The following is a 21,016-nucleotide window of genomic DNA, read 5'->3' on the forward strand; positions in this document are numbered from 1 at the left end:
TCGTAGCCATTGATTATGTATCTAAATGGGCGGAAGCACAAGCTCTCCCAACTAACGATGCACGAGTTGTAGTCAACTTTTTAAAACGTCTTTTTGCAAGGTTTGGAACACCGAAAGCTTTAATAAGTGATCGGGGTACTCATTTCTGTAATAATCAACTTGAGAAAGTTCTTAAAAGATATGGAGTAACTCATAAAATCTCCACCGCATATCATCCACAAACAAGTGGACAAGTTGAAAATACCAACCGAGCTTTAAAACGTATTCTAGAGAAAACTGTAGGATCAAATTCGAAGGAATGGTGCATTAAATTGGAGGATGCACTCTGGGCTTTTAGAACAGCCTACAAAACTCCAATTGGAACCACACCTTTTAGACTTGTTTATGGAAAAGCATGTCATCTTCCAGTAGAAATTGAACACAAAGCATTTTGGGCTTTGAAGACATGTAATCTTGATTTACATGAAGCCGGACGTCTACGATTAAGTCAACTAAATGAATTAGAAGAATTAAGACATGAAGCATACGAAAATTCGTTAATCTATAAAGAAAGAACGAAGAAATGGCATGATAAAAGAATCAGAAGTTCAAAAGAATTTAAAGAAGGAGACAGAGTTCTTCTTTTCAATTCACGATTCAAGCTATTTCCTGGAAAATTGAAATCAAGATGGTCTGGACCATTCATAGTCAAAAGAGTTTTCCCATACGAAACGATAGAATTGATAAATTCAAATGGGATTGAATTTAAAGTTAATGGTCATAGAGTTAAACATTACATACATGGTCCGATGGAAGTCGACAACGAAGTTAATCACAATTTCGACACCACAGCTAACTAAGTGTGGGGAGAATCAAGTCTTTAAAGGATAATATGTATTTCTGTTAGAGTTAGATTGTCTGTTTTCGTGTAGTTCTCGAAAATGGAACCCGAATGGTCTTTCCCTAGCAGACCCTAAAGAACTAGTCTTCTTCCCCCATTCTGATTTTTTTTTTTTTTAGGTTTTTACGAAATGAAGACTGCCTGTGAACTAAACCATGGTCTAATGCTACACGCTTTGATCACTAAACGTAATAATGACATACTCCCGAGTGAAATAGTATCAGTAATCAGAGAAAGAATGGACGGAGTTAGAAAAGAATCCAGATGCGAAGATAATAAGTTACAATTTGGTAAAGGAAAATCAAAATCCGCAGCAAAAAGAAGAGCACGACACCTAGAAAGATGTCACAAATGCGGAAAATGGTCACATGGAGGTAAATGTTCAAATAATCAAACCTATTCAAATACCGAATTTGTTACTTTATGCAGAGACGGACCGTTCATATGTTTAGAAGAAAAGACACTGAATGCTCGAGGTTACGCCTATGTAGCCATGGAAAACCAATTAAACCGACTATCTTATGAATGGGATAGATCATATAACTAAGAAATCTATTTCACAGGTATGTCTGTACAGTTTTTATTTTTATTTTTATTTTTATTTTTAACCTTTTGATAATAAACGCTAATTTGTTCGCTAAAAAGTATTAAATTGGTATTGAATAAAATTAGGTTTGGCGACCGAAATTATTGATATCATTCAAAAATTTATTACATCACTGCGAAATTTAACGTTTATTCTTAAGGTATAAATATCTTTAAACAATCAACCCAAAATATTTCAAAAATTCGTCATGAGTTAAATTAGGTCTTGGAACCGAAATTACTTTACCGAAAAGAGGGGCGCATATTTTTGATAATATTTGATTGATTAAAGTGGGATAAAAAGACAAAAAGATTTTTAATTTTATTTTTACCATATTTTTAAAATTAATATTTAAATCTTAAATTAATATTGTAAACTTTGTAAAAACAATATATTTAAAATTGTAAATATTTGAAAAATTAATATAAGTTTGATATGAATTTATAAATTTTTAAATTAAGTTTGGTGTGAACTTTTAATTTTTAAAATATAAATTTTTAATTTTATGCATTTCAAATTTTAAGTTTGGTGTGAATTTTTAATATTAATTTTGAATTTTATATTTAAGTTGTGTGAATTTAAAAATAAAAATTTACTTTATCTCATTAAGTTAAGAATATGATTTTTAAAATTCGTCGTAAGTTGAAGACTAGGTCTTTGAACCGAAATTGCTTTACCCAAGGAAGGGACGAGAACTTTTATTATCATTATTTTTAATCTTATTGATTTAAAGTATGCCAAAAACATTAAAAAACCCAAAAATCTTAGCTTTTAAAACAATCGCTACAAAAAGACAAATTTTAAAATTTTGTCGAAGGACGGACTAGGACATCGATCCGAAACGACCTCGTCCTAAATAACAAGGGAAACAAAATTTTAAAATTAATTACTTAATTGTTTTAATAAGTTAATGATTATATAAAAAAAAATAAATACCAAACTCCGCGAGTCGCGGAGTTTGGAGTGCATTTCGCCGCGACTCGCGGAGGGACCGAAAATCAGAAAAAAAATATAAAGAGCGGAACGATCAGTTCACTCCCCCACACAAAAACACTGCGAAAAATAACAGCGAAAAAACCCCGAAAAACCCGAAAAATACACCCCAAAATCACAATTTTTAATCGTTAATCACCAAATCTTTTGCTAAAATCATGTTGAGAAGGATGCTATCTAAGAATTACTCAAGAAAAACGGTAAATTTCTACACCTAAACACCATTTAATCCGAAATTTGGTGTTCTTGAGCTATTTTTTTCCCCAATTTGATTTTGATGCTTTTTAGTGTAATTAGACTTAAATTGTTTATGTATTATGCTTGTATAACCTAGATTGATGCTGTTTAACATGATTAGAAGCCTTAAACTTCAAATTTTGAATAATCTAGGGTTTGTGTTCTTGAGCAAATTTGGGCTTTTTGATATAAACAGGTTATGGCCGATTTTTGTCATGAATTGTTGCTAAATTGAGTAGTGTAACATGTCTAGGTAGTTAAATGATCCAAACTTTAAGCCTAAACATGATTTTGAGAATTAAAGTGGACTTTTTCAAGTCCAAAATTCATGAACTTGATTTTTGAAAGATAATGCCATTTGAGACTTGTTTGATTGCTAGTAATGATTATTTTGACATGTTATTTGAGTTGAATGCTTATGAACTTGGCGAAATTTTTTGTATATGCTTATTTGAAAAAGTGTAGATTTGATGAAAATATGAAAATGAGCTTAAGTTTGATATAGATTGATAATGTCATTGTAATTGATGATTTTGCTGACACTAATGCATATTTGGATGCACAAAATTTGTGTTTGATGTGTTTTGCAGAATGAAAGGGGTGAATCTTCATCCCAAGCCCGCAATGCTCCTGCTGAGAATTTGGAACAACAGGAGGTGGATAACTACTACAAGCAGGATGTACCTCATCCAGTCATGACCTTTTCAGATATGCACTTGGAAGAGTTGCACCCGAACCTGAGATTTGACAGACTTTGGATAGATTATCCAAAATATCAAAGGGGTTTGCATACTCTTCATTCTAAGGTTGTTGAGGTACCAAGGGTCATAGAATGGGGACCCTTAGAAGCTGTAGAATTGGCCGGGCCAATTAGGGAATTACTTGTACAGAGGTATGGTAATTCTTCTTTTAATGACTGGATATGTTTATTCACCATACGTAGACCTGTATATAAAGTATGGTGTGAAGAATTGTTATGTAGTATAGAGTTGAATGATCGGGTAGCTAGTTTAACCGATCGTTCTTTTATTAGATTTTTTTTAGGCGGTTCGATGCGCCACATGTCTTTACTGGACATGGCTCAGGCTTTACGTATATATACGCCTGAGGAGTTAGCGTCTGCCGATTGTAGAGGATTGATACTAAACGGTAGAAAGATAGATGAAAATTTTGATACACACGGTGTGTGGAGTCAAATGACAAGCCATCACCGTTTCAAAGGGGGAAATTACTCTTATTTGGATATAGATAGAGCCGAATTAAGAGTGATACATAGGTTTTTAGCTAATTCGATTACACAAAGGGGTAAAAATAAAGAAAAGGTAAATGAACAAGATTTGTTTTACCATATGTGTATTCGAGACCCACAAAGCGCTGTAAGTATACCATATTGTGTGGGTTATTATTTATCAGCTATGGTTCGGGGGATGCGACCACATAGCATAATAGGAGGTGGTATTTTTATTACTTTGATTGGTGAATATCTCGGTGTGGATATAAGTCGGGGGGGATTATTACTAGAAGAGCCGGAACCCCGCGATACTATAGGTTTAAATGTATACCATGGTGCGAAAGTTTTGAAGAGGCGGAATAACGCCGCAGTACGATACCATGGTAGACATCCACAGGTGGAGAGAAACCAGCAGCAAGGTAATGTAGGAGGGGGGAATGAGATGCAAGAAATGCATAGGTTTATAGCTTCTCAGGAATACGAAAATGCTAGACAGAGAGCATTTGAAGATTGGCAAGTTCATCAGAACCAGATCATAGCTCATTGCCAACATATAGGTAGAAACTATATTCCTACACCGAAACCCGTCTTCCCTCCTTGGTCTATAGAGATGCAGCCACCATATCCTACGTATGACCCTGCCGAAGCATTCTATAGCACTTATGGTTATGCCTGGAACCCCTATTGGTACCAATATCATCCTTAGTTTACTTATTATTTTTTTTTATTTTGTAATTTGTAATTATTGATACGTTTAATACTTTTGTTAATATTGTAATCATTTTTATAATTATCTAACTTTTATTCTTAGATTTTAATAATTTTTGAATGTGGGGTAATATACCAAACTTCAAAAATATGTATATATGTTTGCAGTTTATCTTATGTACACAACAGGGTAAAACAACGCATTTTCAAAGACTGGCATTAAGTTCAGCAAAAAGCAACTAATTTTGACGACAAGATGCAAAATATATGTGAAATAACAACAAGATGAAATGAACAAATGATGTGCACCATTTATCATTCAGCAAACAAACGCCAATATATTTGGAAACTTTGGTAAAAATTTAATCATTTTTCACACAAATCACCCTCAATAATTTAAATTGTTACTGATTTCTTGCAAATGAGGGCATTGCAAGATCTTAAGTGTGGGAAGGGGTTAAATTCTTTCGGATTTTAAAATTTTTTACTTTATACACTTGGTTACCATTAAAAATACTAGTAAAGCAGTAGTTGTATTAGAATCTAGTGCTCTCTGATAAAAAAAGAACAGCCCTAGTCTTATATACTGACTACCCAATTCTAGTAAAATTTTTCAATTAAATGAATTCAAATCATGTTTATACATATTTATGAACGATAAAACTAGGTTTTAACACCGAAATTATTGTTATCTCAGAAAGAACATAAATTAAGAAACAAACTAAAATGTCAAAATTCATTTAAAATGGAATAGAGGACGATAAAAAGAAAAATAAAAAGCCAAGTGTGGGAAAATTTACCAAGTTATTTTAAACATATGTCACATATATCTGTAACAAATAACTGAAAATACTTTTGCTTTGGACTAAACTAAACTGTTTTACCCGATGAAAGAAAAGAAGAGATGGATCTACATGATGAATCAATTCCATCATTAAAAGGAAGTAAAGTCTTCCGAAAAAGAAACGCGCTTCTTGATTTAGGTCATGAAGTTGTCGTCCAGACCAGCTGTAGGTTGACGAAAAATCTAGAAAAGTCATCACTAAAATCAGCAGGAAATCCACGGACCTCAGCATTAAACAGGGTCGCCAAGTGGTCAGATTTATCCTAACCATGAGAAGGATTTATCTCGTACAATGGGGGGGCACCATGCAAATTAGCTGGATAAGACTAATGAATCAGATCCCCAGAAAGGATAATCTCCTTAAAGATTAAAAATCAGCTTTTAAGACTGATATTACTCAATCCTAGAGATTGACCTTAAAGATTGAGAATTACAAACTCATGGAATTCGATGATATCTAAACTCGAGCTTAAACGAGAAAATATTTTGATCAAAATTACAAACCGATTTGTTTTCTGAAAACCCTATTTTCAATGCGTTCATTACCATTGAACGTAAAATCCTAGGAATTCACCTGGAATTCATTAGGTCACCTGAACTAAATCGGGTGTCAACCGTAAGAACGGTGGTTGCATAGCATGGTCAAAGACAGGACCTTGTGCCAGGCCGAAAAATTATAAGGGTGAGCTTTACTATTGCTCCTACCAAGGATAGTAATTGCGTCCGACACGTTATAGACCATAATCAAAAGCATGTCACGGGACATTGCCTTAACAGTTGCTTGTTCAACACTTTCCTTTCAACCGGACGGTAGTTTACCGAAAGGTAATATACGGGACAAGTAAACTGGACGTGTTGCTTTCCAAATACAAGGTTAGCAAGTGGGTGACACAAAACCGCAAGTTTTGAGCTAAAATTTTCAAATCTAAAACCCACCAAACCCACAAAAATATTTTGCAAACACCGGTAAAGGGTTATTCAGGAAAACTTATCTAGGGTAAAAACTAGATTTCAAAAGATCAAATGTTTTCATAAAGATCCAATTTCCTTAATGGATCTAAATTTTTATAGTCATGTGGGACTGTAAACCATATCGTTACTACCATTGTTTATACCGCCGTATAGAAATCACTGATGTACAAAGTGTGAAGAATAAAGAAGTGATTCTAGTATTTCAAGACGATATTGCTTGAGGACAAGCAACGCTCAAGTGTGGGAATATTTGATAATGCTAAAAACGAACATATATTTCATAGCATTATTCCTCAAGAAAGACAAGCTTTTAGTTGCAATTGTTCTATTTACAAGAGATATTCGTTTAAATAATAAAAGGTGAAGACAAAAGACAGATTCGACGAATTGAAGACGCAAACGACCAAAAAGCTCAAAAGTACAAAAGACAATAAAAAAGGTTCCAATTATTGATAAGAAACGTCTCGAAATTACAAAAGTACAAGATTCAAAACGCAAAGTACAAGATATTAAATTGTACGCGAGGACGTTCGAAAATCCGGAACCAGGACCAGAGTCAACTCTTAACGCTCGACGCAACGGACTAAAAATTACAAGTTAACTATGTATATAAATATAATATAATATATAATTAATTATATTAATTATATATATATTATATTTATAAATAAAAAACCGTCGGCAGAGAAAAACTCCAAGGACTGAGCTGTAAAAGTAACCTCCGCGACTCGCGGAGTTTGAAGAGGTTTTCACCGCGAGTCGCGGAGCCCCCAATTTCGACTCTGGCTATAAAGCAAACCGAATTCTGATCAAAATTCATCATCTTTTTCTTCTCTTATCATACGTAAAATTTATATATATATATATATAATTTTTATTTTAATTTTAATTTTAATTCTAATAATAAGGGTATGTTAGCGAATATTGTAAGGGTGTAAGTCAAAATTCTGTCCGTGTAACGCTACGCTATTTTTAATCATTGTAAGTTATGTTCAACCTTTTTATATTAATGTCTCGTAGCTAAGTTATTATTATGCTTATTTAAAACGAAGTAATCATGATGTTGGGCTAATTACTAAAATTGGGTAATTGGGCTTTGTACCATAATTGGGGTTTGGACAAAAGAACGACACTTGTGGAAATTAGACTATGGGCTATTAATGGGCTTTATATTTGTTTAACTAAATGATAGTTTGTTAATGTTAATATAAAGATTTACAATTGGGCGTCCCTATAAATTACCATATACACTCGATCGGACACGATGGGCGGGGTATTTATATGTACGAATAATCGTTCATTTAACCGGACACGGGAATGGATTAATAGCCACTAGAATAATTAAAACAGGGGTGAAATTACATTCAAGGGTAATTGGTGTAATTGTTAACAAAGTAGTAAAACCTTGGTTTACACGCAGTCGATAACCTGGTGTATTCATTAAACAAAGTATTAAAACCTTGTTACAATTCGAATCCCCAATTAGTTGGAATATTTAACTTCGGGTATAAGAATAATTTGATGAGGACACTCGCACTTTATATTTATGACTGATGGACTGTTATGGACAAAAACCAGACGGACATATTAAATAATCCAGGACAAAGGACAATTAACCCATGAGCATAAAACTAAAATTAACACGTCAAACATCATGATTACGGAAGTTTAAATAAGCATAATTCTTTTATTTCATATTTAATTTCCTTTATTTTATATTTAATTGCACTTCTAATTATCGCACTTTTATTTATTGTTATTTAATCGCACTTTTAATTATCGTACTTTTTAATTATCGCAATTTTATTTTATCGCACTTTTATTATTCGCAATTTCATTATCGTTATTTACTTTACGCTTTAATTTAAGTCTTGTATTTATTTTATATTTTACATTAGGTTTTAACTGCGACTAAAGTCTTAAAATCGACAAACCGGTCATTAAACGGTAAAAACCCCCTTTATAATAATAATATTACTTATATATATATTTGTATTTATAATAAAAGTAAACTAATATAGCGTTGAGCTTTGTTTAAAGATTTCCCTGTGGAACGAACCGGACTTACTAAAAACTACACTACTGTACGATTAGGTACACTGCCTATAAGTGTTGTAGCAAGGTTTAAGTATATCCATTCTATAAATAAATAAATATCTTGTGTAAAATTGTATCGTATTTAATAGTTTTTCCTAGTAAAATATAAACTATTTTGTATACACCTCGCTTTGACATCAATGGCGGAGGAGGGAAGAATGTTAAGAAGATGGGCAGCCATGTGAAGAGCTTCCACCCAATAGATAGGTGGTAGGTGAGCCTGGAAGAGCAGGGTTCGGATGAGGTTATTAATGGTGCGAAGCATCCTTTCAGATTTTCCATTTTGTTATGAGCTGTGAGGGCACGAGAAGTGAAACTGCATCCCGTGAGATTGAAGAAGGTGGTGGAAGGCATGGTTGTCAAATTCACCGCCATTATCACATTGGAAAGCTTTTATTTCTTGATTAAATTGTGTTTTGATGTAAGAACGGAATTGGATGAAAGTATTAAGAACATCGAATTTATATCGTAGGGGAAATACCCAAACGTAATGTGTGAAGTGGTCAAGAAAAATTACATAATATTTTAAGCCGCTAAGACTAGCAATAGGCGACGTCCATAAGTTAGAGTGAATAATATCAAAGGTGGATGAAACATTAGAAAGAGAAACAGAAAAGGGGAGGCGCACATGTTTACCAAGCTGACACGCATGACAAAATGAGGTAGAAAAAGTCTTATTACATAAAATATCTTTATTGGAAATAAGTTTACCAAGGATATCATGGCCAGGGTGACCAAGACTCTGGTGCCAAGTAACCGGGCTTGTAACGAGAGCATGTTGAGGAGATGGTGAGGTGATAGGGTACAAGTCACCGGTCCTGTCACATCGAAGAAGAAGCTGGCATGTCAGATAATCCTTCACAGAAAAACCAAACGGGTCAAATTCGACAGAAACAATATTATCACGTGTAAATTGGCAAACGGAAATAAGATTTTTAACTATGTTGGGTGTTACAAGAAAGAGTAAATGTAGTGGTCGATGGGGAGTAGATAACAAGCTATGGTCGGTGTTGGTGACAGGGATGGTATTCCCGTCGCCAACAGCAACTGAAGAATATTTGCAATTATTAAAAACGGTACTTAGATTATCAACGCGGGAGGTAAGGTGAGTGGTGGCACCTGTGTCCATAGTCCACCCAGCCGTACCAAAATCCTGTAGAGTCATAGTATTAAAAGCATTTGGTAAAATAGTCTCTTAGGTTTGCGAGTTTGGGTCCACAATAAAAGAACCAAAACCGGTTGTTGGGCTTGAAAAATAAGCCTGATTAATTGCGCTGTAGTGGGCCGTGGGAGGCGAGACAAAAGCAGCCTGCTGGGTAAATGGTGAGGGCCCACGAAGACTGGGCTGATTAGTCTGTGGCCCAAAATTGGTGGGCAGAGGGCGGTTGAAACTTGGTGGGCTTGGTGAAACCCCACGTTGGGTAGCAGGCCCAATAATAGTCGGACCATAAGCAACTTTTGAGGAAGCAGTAGGCCTATTTGTAGTAGATGGAGTGTGGTTTTGCACATTATGTTGTTGGGCTATAGCATAGTTGAGGAGTTGGGACTGAGTTAGGCCTGTGGACCGAGTAAAACCACTAGAAGAGCCTGTAGATGGGCGGCGATTGGGATGTGAATGGAGATAGCGACAACGGTTCTCAAAACGACAATACCCTCGTTGGAAATTGCGGCAGACTTAAGGCGATGGCGAATTGGAGGGATGAGCAGGTTGGATTGATTGCGTCACCAGGACCGATGGATGCGACGAGTTCAATTTTGGATCAATTGAGGTTCGATTTTTTTCGATTAAGTGTCATTTCTTCCATAGATAGCATTGATCTGACTGTATCAAGTGTCGGGAATGTTTCACGGTGAATAATGATATGTTTGGCATGTGCAAATCGGTCAGGTAACCCGTTAACCGCGTACATAACAAGCTCTTTGTCTTCAATTATTCCTTCAAGGTTGTGGATTTGTGTAGCAAGTGTGACAACCCGGGAATTTCCGACCAAATTTAAACTTTATCTTTATATTATTCCGATACGATAAGCAAATTCTGTAATGTTGAGTCTCGAAAAGTTGGAAAACTATATTCATGTAATCATTTACCCTTCGACTGCTCTTGACGATTCACGAACAACTATGTGTAAACAGATATGTATGAATATATACATATGTGTGATTATTTAATTGAGAAATATTAATAAAACATTTAACAATTTGCTTGATATGAAAATAAGTTATTATATGACGTGGGAACGTTAATAAGTATTAAACGTATACTTATTCGTCTTAGATAAACATCTATGTAATAAGACGTGTTATGTGAAACGTGTATATATATATATATATATATATATATATATATATATATATATATATATAGATTAAACATATATATAAGCGGTTTCGAATACAATTAATAGATATAGTAACACTTGATTGTTATTAAACAAGTTAATACAAACTTATAAGGATTTAAAATAAACATAAGTTCTAATAATAGATTATGTGATTTGAATATAATTAGTTTTAGAAGAATAAACTTTATAATAGTTATTTGATTCGAAACGTATGAAAACGAAAGGATTCTATTATTAAAACGTTTCATAATGTAATTTGAGAAGGTATATAAAACCTAATTAAAGTTTTATGCTATAAATCACAAGTACATATAGTTATTGTTTCAAAGATATAAAACGTACTATGATATATCTCGAAAGGTTAGTACATTTTACAACATGTCAAGAAGTAGATTATTAAGGTTATTATTATTATTTTCTATTATTATATGAACTATGTAAAATGATTTGAGTGTCACGTCTTCTTTAAAAAGAATATAACTTTATAAATATCTAGAACCACTTTTGACAAATTGTTACTGAGTTATTTTGATAAGGATAAAGGCTTTAACGTTATCTAAAAATCTAGAATCTTTCTAGAAACCTTTTGACAAATTATCCATAACAATGGTCCGCGATTTAATAAAATATAGATAGATTTAACGAGAAATAAAAACGTGTATAAGAATTTTACCATATGTGAGACTAATTATACCAACTATCTTTGTGAAAGATCTTCACTACATGTTTGTTTCTTATCATGGCTTGTATATGAGACTAATTATACTAACCATCCTAATTTTGTGAACCATCTTCACTAGCCTCTATGTCCATATCATGGCTTGTAGATATATATGATACTAATTGTACGAGCCACACCCTAATTTGTTTCCCATCTATAATAACCATGCTTGTGAAAGATCCCGGGCGTCAGTCGATAAGTTGACGGATGTGTCAAATATTTTTCAGTCAATTAGATTTCAGCACATATTTTTATATATTATTAATTAATAAATTATATACCCAACTATCAATAATATTTTACCACATCACCCATTCACAAATTTAACCCTCAAATTTGACACTCTCCTTTATTTAACTTCATCTCTTGACCTTGACACATCACTAAAAAGTACATCACTTAACTTTGATGTCACCGTCACGGTTAGAAACATTCTAAACGGATTAGATAACATGGTCTCAAAGTGTAGTTTGAAGATTGGTCCGGTTGAATTTTAGTATTTATGTAGTTTAGTCAAAAAAAAAAAAAAAAAAAAAAACTCACGGATCTTTGAGTGGTGGACCATGTTTTTGTTGTTTATGTCACGAGATTAAACCAAAAGAAAAAGTAGAACATGCACTTCTATAAAGTCATCAAATACAAATATTTTCAAACACACAAACTAAAATTTCACTACTGCGTATTACTAGTATGTTATCATTAAATATATTATTATTATTATTATTATTATTATTATTATTATTATTATTATTATTATTATTATTATTATTATTATTATTATTATTATTATTATTATTATTATTATTACTACTACTACTACTACTACTACTACTACTACTACTACTACTACTACTACTACTACTACTACTGCTATAATTAATATAAATACTACGACGGGGTTATGTTCGGGTGATTTTCAAAACAAGTTTCAAGTAGGTTTTAGCTAAGGAAATTATGGGTTATAGCTATGGAGGTTATGGTTATGGTTCGAGGGTATGCTCGTGAGGTCAACCTAGTATTTATCATCTCCGTTGCGTTTACGTACCTTTCCTGCAATATTGAATCTCAATATTGATACGTGAGTACTCATAATTTAATTTTTACATATTAATAATGTATCCCTGACTAGTGCTCGAGAAAATAGGATTATGCATGCTTGTACTTTTGATATTGCCCTTAGCTAGGTTATGTTGAATCTTGAATTAGTTACACCTACGGTTGAGATAAGGTATAAGATATGCATGTCCTTGGAAAGCTAGCGAAAAACTATAAACTTTTCATTTAGATATCGAATGAATCTGACCAACGGATTAGAAGTTATTGTCAGTTGAATTTTTGTATTATTATTATTAAAAATGATTATTATTATCGTCGTTATTATCGTCGTTCTAATTTTTATCTAATTATCATCATTTTTATTATTATTATTATTATTATTATTATTATTATTATTATTATTATTATTATTATTATTATTATTATTATTATTATTATTATTATTATTATTATTATTATTATCAATAAAAGGTATTATCATTAATAATTATTATTACTATCGTTATTATCATTAAAATTATAATTAATATTATTATTATTATTATTATTATCATTTAATTAGTTCTAGTATTATCCTTATCATAATATTTATAATATTAGTAACGCTTAATTATTATTATTACTATGATTATCATTAAAATGAACGCGATATAAAAGACTATTTAAAATATATTAACAAATTAATTAGGAAATAATGAGTATGAGTATCATGATGAAATTAAAATATTGTAAGATATTGATTTAGATAAAATTATCGTTCTTATTATTCTCATCATTATTATTATTATTAAAAGTATCGTTAGTATTAAAACTATAATTTTAACAAAAATTATCATTTTAATAAAAATGACATTGTTACTATAAAATATCATTATTATTATCACTTTAAATAAAATGGTTATTTTAAAGTATCGTAAATATTAAAGTTATCATAACTAGAATTATCATTTTATCATAATATCATTTTTAGTAAATATAAATATTGATATTTTTATTAATAAGAAAAAATAATAATTATTATTACAAAATAATACAACATTTACTTATTATTATCAATGTTATTTTATCAGATAAAAATGAAATACAAATAATATAAATTACCTTAATAAAACCTATCATAACATTTTTATGATATACAGTAAACTTTATAAATTTTATTATCTAAGATATATAGAAGTATATTTTTATATAAAGTTTTATTTATTAATAAATGAATTATTTACTTTAATAAATCTTTTAAAAATATTTAAAATATAAAACGACGATATTTAATCTATATAATAATCATTCCGGAAATCATTTTGAGTCAAATTAACTTTGGTTGACTGTTGCATATTAGTCTCGAGCATTAGGATTGTGGTACACTATGACATAACCTAAGTTGTTAGACAAAAATTGACCAACATATAAAATTATATAATTAATATAGATTCGTGAATCCGAGGCCAACCTTACACTTGTTCAATGATGTTATATGTATTTTTACTACAAAATACAGTATGGTGAGTTTCATTAATCCCTTTTTAAATGTTTTTGCAATATATATTTTTGGGACTGAGAATACATGCGCTGTTTTTATAACTGTTTTACGAAATAGACACAAGTAATTGAAACTACATTATATGGTTGAATGATCGAAATCGAATATGCCCCTTTTTATTAAGTCTGGTAATCTAAAAATTAGGGAATAGATACCCTAATTGACGCGAACTCTAAAGATAGATCTATCGGGCCCAACAAGGCCCATCCAAAGTACCGGATGCTTTAGTACTTCGAAATTTATATCATGTCCGAAGGAGGATCCCGGAATAATGGGGATATTCTTATATGCATATTGTGAATGTCGGTTACCAGGTGTTCAATCCATATGAATGATATTTTTGTCTCTATGCATGGGACGTATGTTTATGAGAAATGGCAATATGAAATCTTGTGGTCTATTAAAATTATGAAATGATTATTTATGTTAAACTAATGAACTCAACAACCTTTTGGTTGACACTTTAAAGCATGTTTATTCTCAGGTATGAAAGAAATCTTCCGTTGTGCATTTGCTCATCTTAAAGATATTACTTGGAGTCATTCATGACATATTTCAAAAGACGTTGCATTCGAGTCGTTGAGTTCATCAAGATTATTATTAAGTTGATTATAGTAAGATACATTACGAAATGGTATGCATGTTGTCAACTTTCGATGTAATGAAAGATTGTCTTTTCAAAAATGAATGCAATGTTTGTAAAATGTATCATATAGGGGTCAAGTACCTCGCGATGAAATCAACTGTTGTGAATCGTTTATAATCGATATGGACTTTGTCAGGATGGATTAGGACGGGTCTCTATAGTTGGTATCAGAGCGGTGGTCTTAGCGAACCAGGTCTGCATTAGTGTGTATAACTGATAAGTCGTTAGGATGCATTAGTGAGTCTGGACTTCGACCGTGTCTGCATGTCAAAAGTTTTGCTTATCGTTTCTAGTCGGAAATCATCTGCTTATCATCCTTAGGAAATTACCTGCTTATCATTCTTAGTCTAGACACGTTTTACTGCATTGACTGCATGATTAGTGTATAGACAAAAATTTATATCTTAGCATATCTGCTAATTCATATCTTATCGTACCTGTTATGGTTACCGATGCCTGACAGCTTCCGTAGATTCCTCCGTAACTTATGGGATTTTAGTATTATATATGCATATGTAAATTATGTATTGCAGGGTACTAATCTACATCCTATAATCTATTTCTTATCAAAAATACTTCATTTAATCGTACGAGATGAATCCCTCAATTAGTTCGAGTCCCTCAGATTTCGATATCTATCCCAATAGTTATTCCGACAGCTATTCCAATATGAATTTCCACTCGAGCTCCGAAAGCAGTATAACCGGAATGAATCAACCAACTAGTCATCTTCAATTCTGGATGAATTGGGAATGAGTTCATAGTCTACTTAATCATTGGAGACAAGAAGAAGTGATCCCTTTCATCCACCATATTGTCCTCTGGGAGAAAAATCTGAAGCATTCACCGGCGAACCAATCCGAAACACCATTTTCAATCTCATTTCCTAAATATCTCGCCACGATTATATTCTATCTAAAATTCTAAACCTTATTCATCCGCTTGTTTCAACCGTCAATCATCTCGGAGTAATCGAAGAAGCCAACGAGCTTCGCGCCCGAGTTGTAGCTTTGGAAAATATGGTACAAAACGTACCAGCTTCAGCAACATCACCAGCACCAATAGTACCATCACCACTATCAACAACAACATCCGCATCTCATGCCTCAACATCTCATTCTGTACCTCGAGTACAATCATCGTTCTACGAATTGTTCTACATCATTTATCTTCGTTCTACATGGCGGTTATGTAATCTCTCAAGTTTTAAAGATTATTCATTCTAGTTCCAAACGGAAATCAAATGAGATTAATATCATATTAACTCATTAAATCCATGATTGCATCTGAAGAAAATATATATACAAGTATATTTTTATAAAGATTGTAATTAAAAATTCTTTCGTACAAACTGTTAATGGTGAAAATATTTTAACGGGTAGGTAATACCCGAGGGATATTTAGATTTCACTTTAATAAGTTACACTGTACATTTGACGAAATTGATTCAACAGTCATTTACTCTCCTACTTACAACCACCGATATACGTATCCCTTCACCAAAGAATAACTATTTTCATTCAAATTCAATTTCATATTTGGATTTTGACCTATCAGAATCCAACAAGTGGCATAATGAAGAAATAATGGACACAATAAAAATTGATTAGAAATAGACTAATTAACAATATGAAATTTTGTTAAGAATCCACGCTAACAAGATCCTAGCTAACTGTTTCTAGCTAACTGTTAATTCCGTATTACATTTTATTTTATCGCAATTTATTTATCGCAGTTTATTTAACGCAATTTATATTCTCGCAATTTTATTTATCGTCATTTAATTTCTGTTATTTATTTTACGCACTTTAAATATCGGGACACGTATACAAGGTTTTGACATATCATATCGACGCATCTATATATATTATTTGGAATAACCATAGACACTCTATATGCAGTAATGATCAAGTTCTCTATACAGGGTTGAGGTTGATTCTATAATAATATATATAATTTGAGTTGTGATCAAGTCTGAGACGTATACGGGTCACGATACGTATTAATTAATTCGAATATTATACATTAAACTATATATGAATTATTGGACTGTCAACTGTGGACTATCGACTGTGGACTAAAAACATTGGATAATTAAAATGAATTAAAATAATGATTATAACATATGAAACTAAACATTTCTTCAACTTTACCACTTGATTTTATCTTAAACCTCGTTTGTATCTTGACAATTCTAATCTGCGTTCAAACCTTTCATGATTCTTGAAAACACCTCAATTGAGAGGATGAACCAACCGCACTTCATCTACGGAAGAAAAGATTGATACATATAGTTATGCACCTGAAAACACTCAGAACCTGAGTAAACGTTTAACACGTAGTTGTGCTAATTCCTTAGTGTTATTATTACCCAAAATAACTTGATAATCCCTTTTCAAAGTAGCGAATCTTGTCACAGCTCCAGCAAGACAACTTCGACTTTTCGTTCGAAAAAACCTAATTATAACCTTGATATATATGAGTGCTCTTTTATTGTTACCGAGGAACCTTTTATATTCCACCATATTACCCTCAGCGTTTAATCATCTAAAAACACAATTCTCTTGAAACCACCTCGGATTGATAATCGATGAATCAGATATGGTAGCATTAAATGCAGAGCAAACAGAAAAATTATAGATGGTCTAAACGGCAAAAAGTTCGATGATAAAGAAGGGAGTATTAGGAACGCTCGATAGAAAATTTGGTACTGAAAAACAGATTGAGCAAACCACGAAGGAGTCTCTGAACGAATCACAAGGACTAAACGTGTACATTAAGAATCATGATGATTCTGTTTCTAATGAAATCTTTAGCGAATACCTTGCTTCTGACTCCAAACTCTTGCGGACAAATTTTCTTCACCATCCTCCGATATTAGAAATTCCAAGATATCATCGTATTTTTCATTATAAATATCCTCCATATTTCTGAAGATATTTTTATAACTATTCTTATCTGAAATCATTAATCTCTTCGTGCTATCAGTGTTACATCATATAGAAACTGTTAGTTTCTATATTCTGTAAACTTTCGAGCCTAAAATATGAATGTTATTGAAGTAATGTTGATAACTGATGCATGAGTTAGTATAATATAATGACACTTGATCAACATGATTATATTACAGTAAGTTATGCTGAGTTTCTAAATGAGACATGATGAGTCACAGATTATAACATCATCATGTGTCATGTTACACGACTCTTACATTTTACCTGATATATAAACATATCAAGAACATATTTTCTTGATAGTTCTATTTTTCCCGGATATTCTGGTAATTTGACGAATCAAGATCGTGCTATTACCATTTCTTTCTTAGAACATTAACTATGTTCATTTCGAAATTCATAACTATGAATTCTGGACCATTACTCGTTTTACTAGAGGTCGAGAAGAGAATAAAAAAGGCAAAAGAGCTTTGAAATATAAGGGAGAATATAAAGCCCGATAACAACACATAAATTACAAACCGTGTATATCAATGTTTATCGCAGCATAAAGACAAGGGAGAATTAAAAACATTATAATCTCAAGGGCGAAGTAGAAGAAAGCGGATTCCTCTGGTGGAAGTTGGAAAAGGAGAATGATTGTTGTGATAGTAAGGACGAGGACAAGGATCAGAACTGGATTAAACATTTTCAGAATCTTTTGGATGTATGAAACAAGAAGGAAAGTATAGGAATGGTGAGAATAATGGTACGAAAGAGTTTAATTTATAATGGAAATATCAGACAGAGTAATCGAAGCAGATCACCGTATTTAATTAGAGAGATCTTAATTTTCTTATTCGCCGAAGGATCAAATCTTTCAGATTTCGAAGATTTTCTTTAAATTCCTTAAAATCTGTAAATCAACCATGACTATGTCACCGGTTAAGACAAATCTGCATTTACTCATCTAAATCTTTTGTGACAGCTTCATTCGTACGTTTCACATAATCAAATCGTTTTGTCTATATTAATCAATAATGATAAAACTCTATCTATCGACTCATATTCGTCATAAAAACATTTTTATTGTTAGCCATGACGACCTCACTCAAATTTCGGGACGAAATTTCTTTAACGGGTAGGTACTGTGACGACCCGGGAATTTCCGACCAAATTTAAACTTTATCTTTATATTATTCCGATACGATAAGCAAATTCTGTAATGTTGAGTCTTGAAAAGTTGGAAAACTATATTCATGTAATCATTTACCCTTCGACTGCTCTTGACGATTCACGAACAACTATGTGTAAACAGATATGTATGAATATATACATATGTGTGATTATTTAATTGAGAAATATTAATAAAATGTTTAACGATTTGGTTGATATGAAAATAAGTTATTATATGACGTGGGAACGTTAATAAGTATTAAACGTATACTTATTCGTCTTAGATAAACATCTATGTAATAAGACGTGTTATGTGAAACGTGTATATATATATAGATTAAACATATATATAAGCGGTTTCGAATACAATTAATAGATATAGTAACACTTGATTGTTATTAAACAAGTTAATACAAACTTATAAGGATTTAAAATAAACATAAGTTCTAATAATAGATTATGTGATTTGAATACAATTAGTTTTAGAAGAATAAACTTTATAATAGTTATTTGATTCCAAACGTATGAAAACGTTTTCAGTCTAAAAGGATTCTATTATTAAAACATTTCATAATGTAATTTGAGAAGGTATATAAAACCTAATTAAAGTTTTATGCTATAAATCACAAGTACATATAGTTATTGTTTCAAAGATATAAAACGTACTATGATATATCTCGAAAGGTTAGTACATTTTACAACATGTCAAGAAGTTGATTATTAAGGTTATTATTATTATTTTCTATTATTATATGAACTATGTAAAATGATTTGAGTGTCACGTCTTCTTTAAAAAGAATATAACTTTATAAATATCTAGAACCACTTTTGACAAATTGTTACTGAGTTATTTTGATAAGGATAAAGGCTTTAACGTTATCTAAAAATATAGAATCTTTCTAGAAACCTTTCGACAAATTATCCATAACAATGGTCCGCGATTTAATAAAATATTGATAGATTTAACGAGAAATAAAAACGTGTATAAGAATTTTACCATATGTGAGACTAATTATACCAACTATCTTTGTGAAAGATCTTCACTACATGTTTGTTTCTTATCATGGCTTGTGTATGAGACTAATTATACTAACCATCCTAATTTTGTGAACCATCTTCACTAGCCTCTATGTCCATATCATGGCTTGTAGATATATATGATACTAATTGTACGAGCCACACCCTAATTTGTTTCCCATCTATAATAACCATGCTTGTGAAAGATCCCGGGCGTCAGTTGATAAGTTGACGGATGTGTCAAATATTTTTCAGTCAATCAGATTTCAGCACATATTTTTATATATTATTAATTAATAAATTATATACCCAACTATCAATAATATTTTACCACATCACCCATTCACAAATTTAACCCTCAAATTTGACACTCTCCTTTATTTAACTTCATCTCTTGACCTTGACACATCACTAAAAAGTACATCACTTAACTTTGATGTCACCGTCACGATTAGAAACATTCTAAACGGATTAGATCACATGGTCTCAAAGTGTAGTTTGAAGATTGGTCCGGTTGAATTTTAGTATTTATGTAGTTTAGTCAAAAAAAAAAAAAAAAAAAAAAAAAAAAACTCACGGATCTTTGAGTGGTGGACCATGTTTTTGTTGTTTATGTCACGAGATTAAACCAAAAGAAAAAGTAGAACATGCACTTCTATAAAGTCATCAAATACAAATATTTTCAAACACACAAACTAAAATTTCACTACTGCGTATTACTAGTATGTTATCATTAAATATATTATTATTATTATTATTATTATTATTATTATTATTATTATTATTACTACTACTACTACTTCTACTACTACTACTACTACTACTACTACTACTACTACTACTACTACTACTACTACTACTAATATAAATACTACGACGGGGTTATGTTCGGGTGATTTTCAAAACAAGTTTCAAGTAGGTTTTAGCTAAGGAAATTATGGGTTATAGCTATGGAGGTTATGGGTATGGTTCGAGGGTATGCTCGTGAGGTCAACCTAGTATTTATCATCTCCGTTGCATTTACGTACCTTTCCTGC

The sequence above is a fragment of the Rutidosis leptorrhynchoides genome, chromosome 1 (genome assembly GCF_046630445.1).
Source record: "Rutidosis leptorrhynchoides isolate AG116_Rl617_1_P2 chromosome 1, CSIRO_AGI_Rlap_v1, whole genome shotgun sequence".
NCBI classification, from domain to species: Eukaryota; Viridiplantae; Streptophyta; class Magnoliopsida; order Asterales; family Asteraceae; genus Rutidosis; species Rutidosis leptorrhynchoides.